This window comes from Camellia sinensis, chromosome 6, assembly GCF_055761805.1.
Source record: "Camellia sinensis isolate YWXY chromosome 6, ASM5576180v1, whole genome shotgun sequence".
Classification (NCBI taxonomy): Eukaryota; Viridiplantae; Streptophyta; class Magnoliopsida; order Ericales; family Theaceae; genus Camellia; species Camellia sinensis.
In genome coordinates this window covers 192,362,564-192,372,746 of record NC_138966.1, presented here as the reverse complement: position 1 = coordinate 192,372,746, position 10,183 = coordinate 192,362,564, and positions in this window count along the sequence as shown.

The window sequence follows — 10,183 nt, the reverse complement described above, 5'->3', positions numbered from 1 at the left end:
CTCATGACTCGTGCTAAGGCCGCTGTTCGTCGTAACCAAAGATGCTTGGCTCGGAACCTTAGGTATGAAAGGGGAAGGTCAATAATAAGCACCCTCATTCACCCAATCGAAGATCGCCCTCTACTAAACTATGATATGAATTTTATTTGCTTTATATGTTCATATTTCAATTATTTAATAAATCCTAAAATTTGCTATGTGAAGCATACAAGTATAGACTATGTCATTTATTTTGGAATAATTTGATTTCATGTAGTTTTGAAAGAGTTTTGGAGATGTACAACCCAAATAAATTGAGTTTACAAGCATAAAAATCAACATTATTCCAAATTAAGTGACACAACCTCTATCCATTGGCATTCATAAAGTTATATGCAAATAGCCCCATGGTAGAATGTTAAACATAGAAAGAAAAACACACACAAATGGGATGCTAAAGCATAAACACTTACATGTTTGACGACCCGCGAACAAGTTACAAAACAAAGTTAATAAAATATGCATCCTAATGCAACTCACTCATGAGATGCAACTAAAAATTCGGCTTCTAAGATATGACATGTGAAGAATCTCAAGAACATGAGGTAGCGCACATAATCACATAGGAATTGATTAAATCCACAAATGCAAAATTAGCCGAATCAAGATGCATGAAACATGGATGCAAAGCATGAATATAATGAAAGACAAAATATGATGCATATTCACAGATAAAGAAAGCAAGTAAAAGAACATGATAGAAAGAAGAGGGGTGAAAAATTATTACAACACTTTGAATAAATTATTATTACAAACCAAATAAGAGAGAGAGAGAGAGAAGGGAATATTACAGCAAAATAAAAATCTCACAAACTCTCAAAATAAAAAAATAATAATAATAAAAATAAAGAAACTTCTATGCTTTAGGGATTGCCAGAAAATATTCTGCTTGACGTGAGAAGACTGCCCCGTTTTGCCTGGGGAAACTTATTTTGCGGGAGCACTATTCATCCCGGGGCACTATTCATTCACGAAAGTACTATTCACCATGATAATTACTATTTACCCTTTTTGATCGTTATTCATCTTATCGGGCATTTTTTATTCGCAGTTACTATTCACCGCCGGAGGTTACTATTTATCAAGTGGGGTAAATTATTTAAAATAATAAATTACAACAGTTTATATACAATCTCATGACCCGCTCCCTGTACTTAAGGGTTAAGCATCGTTATGGTTAGTAACTGAGGTTACCTTCGGCCAATTCTTAAACAAATTAATAAGCGCGAGCGGAAATAATATTTAAGTGAGAGTACCAAAATAATCATTGGAACTTCTATTTTTATTACAAAATTTATTGACCCAAAAGGCCAATATTTACATATAAAAAAATCATAAAAGTGTTTTGTGTGTCTATTCCGCAACTCTGCATCTAAGACTTTCCAAAAGTTATTTTTGAATTGCATTGTTTTCTGAAAATTGGTAAACAGCTATAAGCATATGGCAGAGTGAGAAATATTATGCCAAGAGTATAAAAGACACAAAATAACCATGGATAGTTATGTAGCTAAAATATTTAAGATAATTTGTCTGAACAAATAATTATGTAAGTAGCAAAACTGAGATTATGTAAATAAATAATCATAACCACAGTACCGAACAAGACATAGCAGAACAGAGGTCACAGAAGTGACAGTCAAAACAGAGGTACAGATCCAAGAGGTAGTTCGTACGGATTATAAAGGTGGCTTCCACAATAGTGTAGCACTTATCTCTGCACAGAACAGAGGTCAATGGATCATTGACAACAGAGGGCCACAAAGTGACCAAACAGAGGCCAATGATTATTTAAGTCCCCCAAGGCATGAGACTCCCGTGGTGGTACTTACAAAATATAATTGTTTATAAAGTTATAGTCAAATATTCTTTAAAATATAAACAAACATATCTATGGGTTTCATTTTAAGCAAATAGGATTTAGAAAATATCCCATGTAATTGAAATATTTATAAAACATAACTGTACGGGGAGCAAATATTCCGCGAAACCTGTACTCCTTTCGTCAAAGCTCTTTGTCTATTCGATCGACCTGCAAGCACAACGGCGGTGAGCTACTCGGCGGTGTGTGGCCGGAAAACCCCTCCGATGGTCAAGTTAGCACACACACTCAGAGAGAGAGAGAGGAAGAGAGAGATAAATCACAATGAGTGTTTCTTACCAAAATGATGTTCCATGCCCAGCATGGAGGGCGCAGTCACGCTTATATACTTTATGCGCTCAACTCTGCACCCATTAGTCTCTTGACACGTGGAGCTGCTCTCCCATCTGTCAGCACAAATCCAGCGAACACCACCTAACCAAACCGCCAGACAACATTAGCGAGAACTCGCTAGCCCGGCGGCATCTCCTCGGCCTTCCACGACCATGCTGCGTAACGAGTCCGAGTGCTCCACTCGCCGAGCTCCTTCACAGCCAAGCTCGGTAGCATTTCGGCAAAACCGAGTTCAAGACAGGTCGAGCCAGCGAACAAAAAGACTTTCCCGCCGAGCTACACGTGCGAACCATGGAACCCGGGTTGGCAGGCGGTCATCTCGACCAAGTAAGCTCGGTCCAAACACGGGACCTCGACCTTAGGCCTGGGCCTCGACTGAGCAAGACCAGCTCCAGGGAAGTCCCAGTTAGCTCGGCCTAAACAGGGGGCCTGAGCCTCGACCGAGCAAAAGCCACTCTGGTCAGGCCCAACTTAGCTCGGCCGAAACATGTTCGGCCCTATCGTGTCCGGCTTCTACCACGGCCCAAAGCCAGATTATAAATCTCCCTCTCAATTGCCCTTAATTTCGTCCGCGCAAGCGTGACTGGGATTACCTGATCCGACCGGGGTAGATTCTTCCTCGATTCTTAGTTCTCAAAACATTAACCGCGCTAATCCCTAAGCTCAGTTTCGCGATCTGCTCGGTCGGCGCCCCAACTCGCCTTATTATCTCTTCAATACTGACGCTGCCGTCAATTAGGACACGCGTCGATCATTTATTGGCCTCGAGCAGCCAACCCAAACGTCTCTTCACATTCAAAATTTTGGTGGTTCTTTGCTCCTATAAACACGCCATGTCCCCCTTTCATTTTCTTCTTACTGTCTCTCCTCCATTATAGACGAACCAAAGCAGAAGTGCCCCTCCTTTCTACCAAACACCCTCCTGGCCCTGGACTGACTTCGCGCTCGAAGATTCGACTGTCGTCCTCACTCTGGCAAGTCCTTCGAATCACTTCGTTGCTATTTTGTTTGATATTTCACATTCTAGGGTACAAAAGCCATAGGTTTTAGGATATATCCCTCCAAAAATCTCTTCTACCCCTGCTCTCTTTGCTGTTCTTCAACTCTAGTGATAAACACACGAAGATCTGGAGTGGACCGGGCTCCAGATCTTCTTTTGATCCCAAGATACACCTAAACTAAGCAAATTGTGTGTTTGCAAAAACTCTTGTAGGAACCGAGGCAGGCAGAATACTTGACTGCTCGATCGGGCTAGCATCTAGTCCGCTTGAGCGGTCGAGCTTCTAGATTTACCTTCGTAACCAAGGTGGTCTGGCAGTTCATCTGACTGAGCTAAAGTCAAGCTCGTTTTGCACGATCGCGCTCTCGCTTACACTTAAACTTCCTTTTCATTACAGAGTCCAAGGGGACTGCAGACCAATACTGAGGCTCTCTAAGACCGAGCAACCTTCAACCAAGAAATTTTCCAAACCAACACAGCTGTGCTAAAACCAGCCGGCTACACATGGGGCGCTACCGCTTCCTGGTTGACACGCTAGTCGCACTAGCCACGTTCCGGGAAGAATACGGTGTCCCCGCCGACGTATATCTAAAGCTCGGTGCCGAGGACACAACCCCTTGGGGCAGACTAGACTAGTGCCCTTTCATCGTGCTTTCCATTATCGAAGGCGGCCTACGCTTCCCGGTCAACCCTTTAATGTGCGAGTTCCCGAGGCGCACCGGGCTAGCACCAACCCAAGTTTCAACCAACACTTATAGGATAATTAACGGGATAGCCGAGGTGAACAACCGGCTAGGCCTAAGCCTAGGACTAGCCGAGATACTTCGCCAGTACACCTTAGGGCATACCGGCAATGGTCTCAACTACTATTTAAAAATCAGACTGGGCAAGGAGAAAATAGTGACCAGTACCCCGGACAAAGACATGCATGACGACGACTTTTTTTGGGTGTCCGGTAATTATGAAACAGCTGACGTGCCGAACTGGTGTATCAGCAAGAACTTCAGTTCAACATGTAAGTCGTGCTAATTGCTCGGTCAAATTACTTTCTTTCTATATTCTGTACTTAATATCTTTTCTTCTTCTCATCTCTTCAGCAATCGAAGCTTTGTAAGCTAACTACCATTATCCCAACGAAGCAGCCATCAGAACCGTGCTTCGGTACCCTAACCGGGACTGCCACGACCTTCTTGGTTACGTGCCGACCTACAGATACTCCGCTCTCCGCCGAAGTAGAGTGACCGACTTCCTCCGAGCGCCGTCCCCACCTCCTAACCCAACACTACCAGACGTGCCCTTTATCTGGTTAACCGAAGCAGAGGAGATGGCAAAACGAAGCCGCATAAAAAATCTCATCACCGCCACATCCACCGAGCTACGAAGCATCTCTTCCCATGCAACTGCTGCCGGTCAAACAAGCGGGACCGTGGTTGCATTGGCGTCACCTGCAGCTGTGCAGGCAAGCAAGGAAAGCCGTTGAGTTGGGAAAAGGCCTCGCACCGTCGATTCTTTAGCCGAGCTTGTTGCGGAGCTGAACACCGAGCAACCAACGGTCATAACCGAGCCAACACCCCCTTGGAAGCCTTAATTGAAGCACCGGAGAAAAGAGATCCCGGCCAGTTCTTCGGTCAAAGGGGATAAAGAGCATCTCCTTGCTTTCGACCTAACCAAAGCCCTCCTTCTGCCGAGCGGCGGTGAGCTACTCGTACTCCTTTCGTCCAAGCTCCTTGTCTATTCGATCGACCTGCGAGCACAACGGTGGTGAGCTACCTGGCGGTGTGTGGCCGAAAAACCCCTCCGACGGTCAAGTTAGCACACACACTCAGGGAGAGAGAGAGAGGAAGAGAGAGATAAATCACAATGAGTGTTTCTTACCAACATGATGTTCCATGCCCAGCATGGGGGGGCACAGTCACGCTTATATACTTTATGCGCTCAACTCTGCACCCATTGGTTTTTTGACAAGTGGAGCTGCTCTCTTATCTGTCAGTACAAATCCAGCGAACACAACCTAACCAAACCGCCAGACAACATTAGCGGGAACTCGACAGCCCGGCGACATCTCCTCGACCTTCCACGACCGTGCTGCATAACGAGTCTGAGTGCTCCACTCGCCGAGCTCCTTCACAGCCGAGCTCGGTAGTATTTCGGTAGAACCGAGTTCAAGACAGGTTGAGCCGGCGAACAAAAGGCCTTTCCCACCGAGCTACACGTGCGAACAATGGAACTCGGGTTGGCAGGCGGTCATCTCGGCCAAGTAAGCTCGGTCCAAACACTGGACCTCGACCTCGACCTCGACCTCGGGCCTGGGCCTCGACCGAGCAAGACCAGCTCCAGGGAAGTCCTAGTTAGCTCGGCTTAAACAGGGGACCTGAGCCTCGACCGAGCAAAACCCACTCTGGTCAGGCCCAACTTAGCTCGGTCCTATCGTGTCCGGCTTCTACCATGGCCCAAAGCCAAATTATAAATCTCCCTCTCAATAACTTATATTAATATAACTAATAAAACATAACTTGTATAAAATAAATATGGTAAGTCAAAATATACGTAAAATATATTATGGTAACTCAAGGTATAATATAACTCACCTTAACTTTAATACATCGCTCTTTCTTTCCACTATCAAAGACCTTCTTGGCTTCCATTATTTTTTTTCTTCATTTTCTTCATTTCTTTCCCTTCTCATTCCTTTATTTTTTTTCCTTCCTTTCTTTCTTTCTTTCTTTCTTTCCTTTCCGTACAGATCACCTCCTTCCTATTTATAAGGAGGTAAGAACATTATCAGCGTGAATCTCCCACAAATTCGATTAGATTTATACTTATATTTAATAAATATTTAAGATAGTTACACTCTGGCCGAGTTTTTTTATATAATTATATAAATTAATTAATTCCTAATTAAATTACACTCTATCGTATACTAATAGAAAATTAATTATTTATTTTACTGTCACACCCATTATTATTATTATTATTATTATTTATTTACTCTTAATTTTATATTTATCTATTTACTATCTTTAACTTTAATTTGGCCCAACTAGTATTATAATTCCATATTTGATAATCCAACACCAGATTATATTTATATATTCATTTATTATTATTTATTTATACTTTGACCCCTAAATTTTTTTTACTAATTATATTATTTTACAAAATTACACATAATAATACAAAATAAATCGTATATTTTCCTAACTGTGATTTCGTATAAATTTTACAGAATAATTAAAAATCTGAGTTGTTACAATCTTCCCTTATTTTAAAATTTCGTCCTCAAAATTTGTCATATGTGTAAATTATCTGCTGCGCACTCTGATAAATATATATTAGATGATTAATCTGATAGAAAATATTACCTCAAAAAAACTTTACCAAAAATAATTCATTATCTAGTTGTCAACAGGGCCAAAATGAGAAACAATTGATGACTTTAAAAACTTTTCATTAGTTTTATTTTCGAAAAAAAAATAAAAAAATAAAAAATGATAACACAATCAAACAAGCAACTGCAAGTGAAATGTCAGAATCATATGCAAGAGTTAAAGGAATTTGAAATGAACTCCCATTTCTTTTATCCGTGAACTCTCTACTGATGGAAAATAATTTCAAAATTAGTATTTTTAAAATCTGAACTCACTTTTAAAAAGTCGAAATAATAATTTTTTTTTTGAATACTGAATTGAAAATTATATGTATTTAATTATATTATAATTTGGGTGGGTGCTTTAGCCCGGCATCCTTTGTTTCTCTTCCTTTTTTTGCTATAACAAATATAAATTATATCTATTATCCTTCACAAATAAGGCACAATATATATATATATATATATATAATTATAATATAATTAAATCGACTAACAAAATATAATATTTAAGTACTAATTACCCGCTATCATATTTTTTAAATGTGTGTGTGTCCTATGCTCCAATGGTGATTTATTTATTTTTTCATAAACTATTGCTCTGATACTATTTGTCACGACCCACTTCCTATACCCAATGGTTAAGTATCGTGATGGCCAGTAACTGAGGTTACCTCTAGCCAATTCTTAAACAAATTAATAAGCGCGAGCGGAAATAATATTAAAGTTAGGGTACCAAAATAATCATTGGAGCTTCTATTTTTATTACAAAATTTATTAACCCAAAATGCCAATATTTTCATATAAAAATATCATAAAAGTGTTGTGTGTGTTTATTCCGCAGCTCTGCGTCTAAGACTTTCCAAAAGTTATTTCTGAATTGCATTGTTTCCTGAAAATTGGTAAACAGCTACAAGTACATGGCAGAGTGAGAAATATTATGCCAAGAGTATAAGGGACACAAAATAACCATGGATAGTTATGTAGCTAAAATATTTAAGATAATTTAGTCTAAACAAATAATTCTTCAAGTAGCAAAATCGAGATTATGTAAACAAATAACCATAACCACGGTACCGAACAAAATAAAACAGAACAGAGGTCACAGAAGTGACAATCAGAACAGAGGTACGGATTTAAGAGATGGCTCGTACGGATTATAGAGGTGGCTCCCACAATAATGTAGCACTTATCTCCGCACAGCACTTTGCTCCATACAGAACAGAGGTCAATAGATCCTTGACAACAGAGGGCCACAAAGTGACCAAACAGAGGCCAATGGTTAAGTTCCCCAAGGCATGGGACTCCCGTGGTGGTACTTACAAAACATAATTGTTTATAAGGTTATAGTCAAATATTCTTTAAAATATAAACAAATAGATCAATGGGTTTCATTTGAGCAAATAGGGTTTAGAAAATAACCCACGTAATTGAAATATTTATAAAACATAACTTATATTAATATAACTAATAAAACATAATTTGTATAAAATAAATATGGTAAGTCAAAACATACGTAAAATATATTATGGTAACTCAAGGTATAATATAACTCACTTTAACTTTAATACATCACTCTTTCTTTCCATTATCAAAAACCTTTTTGGCTTCCATTATTTTTTTATTCCATTTCTTCGTTTCTTTCCCTCCTTTCTTTCTTTCCCTTTCTTTCTTTCTTTCCTTTCCGCACAGATCACCTCCTCTCTATTTATAAGGAGGTAAGAACGTTATCAGCACGAATCTCCCTCACATTCGATTAGATTTATATTTATCTTTAATAAATATTTAAGATAATTACACTCTGGTCCAATTTTTTTATATAATTATATAAATTAATTAATTCCTAATTAAATTACACTCTATCGTATACTAATAGAAAATTAATTATTTATTTTACTACCGCACCCATTATTATTATTATTATTTATTTATTTATTTATTTACTCTTACTTTTATATTTATTCATTTACTATCTTTAACTTTAATTTGGCCCAACTAGTATTATAATTCCATATTTGATAATCTAATACTAAATTATATTTATATATTCATTTATTATTATTTATTTATACTTTGACCCCTAAATTTTTTTACTAATTATATTATTTTACAAAATTACACATAATGATATAAAATAAATCGTATATTTTTCTAACTATGATTTAGTATAAATTTTACAGAATAATTAAAAATTTGGGTTGTTACATACAATATTTAAATTATAGGAGATAGTTGGGCGGTGCAGCCTTCCCGTTAAAGTAGTAAAACAGGTATATAAAAAAAAAAAAATTTACAACAGATATGTGGGTGGCCGTTAAAGCAGTAAAACAGTTATGAAAAGTAGTAAATAAAGTATTTAAACAAATTATATCACATTTTTAAATGAAATGAAAGTTTGCGAAAACTCACCTTTTGGGGAAATGATGAATTTTCTGATTCACAAACTTTCTTTTGATTACCTTCAAGTTTGTGTAATGTGTTCTCAATTCTCAGTCCAAAATTTGGAATTACAACTTTAGTGGTTGGTTTTTGAATGGTGTATTGATGAAATGGAATAAAAGTTTGGTTCAGAAAAATAAAATATCTAAGAAAATATTTTATTTTCCCTTTCTCTCTAAAAACAACTAATTTTCCTTCTTTCTGATTATTTTTCTCTCAAACTGTTTCGTACCACTTCATTTTTCTCTCTAATTAGCCCCTCCTCTTTTTCTTGCTGAGCCTCACCCTCTTTGTCCTTATATAAACAAAAAAAGTATAATATAATAATATAAAGATTATAATATAGATATTATATAAAGATATCTTATATATATGTTATGCTAATAGCTTTGGATGTCGGCAGCCGATGGCTGACCGACATCAAAACAATTTTTTATTATGTTTATTTTATAATATATATATATATATATATAATACAATATATAAAATATCGAAAATATATAATTGATACCAAAATACTAAACATATAATATAATAATATAATTTTTTATTATTTTATTATATATATATAATATATATAATTTATACCAATTTATATAAAAACACAAAAAATATGAACAAACACATAAAATTATGTAAAATTACAAAAATACTAAACTAATGAAATATTTAGTATTTTAAAACAATTTGGCTATAATGGTGAAGGTTGGGATTAAAATTTAAATTTCAACTCTCTTACTGAGAATTCTGTGAGAAACACATTCTAATTGTCATCATCGGGTAATCAAAAGAAAGCGCCCAAGTCTTAAGGCTGGTCAAAATGGGGTGTCTACAGTTGCCCTTCTTTGACAGAGCTCGAAGTCATTTCATGACGTGAGTGAATATCAAAGCCTGAAGACAACCCTTTTGACAAGGCCGTAAGACTTGGGCGAACAAACAAATGTGCAAATGCAAGTGGTTGAACCAGAAGGTTGCCTACGTATTCCATTGCAAGGAATCAAACCAGCGTAGTTCAGGGGCAAGACGCTGATGATATGTAGGAAGATTTTGAGAACTGGACTTATACCCTACGCGAAGCCGATTATTTTTGAAAACTTATGATCATGCAATGAACAATGTGATACCA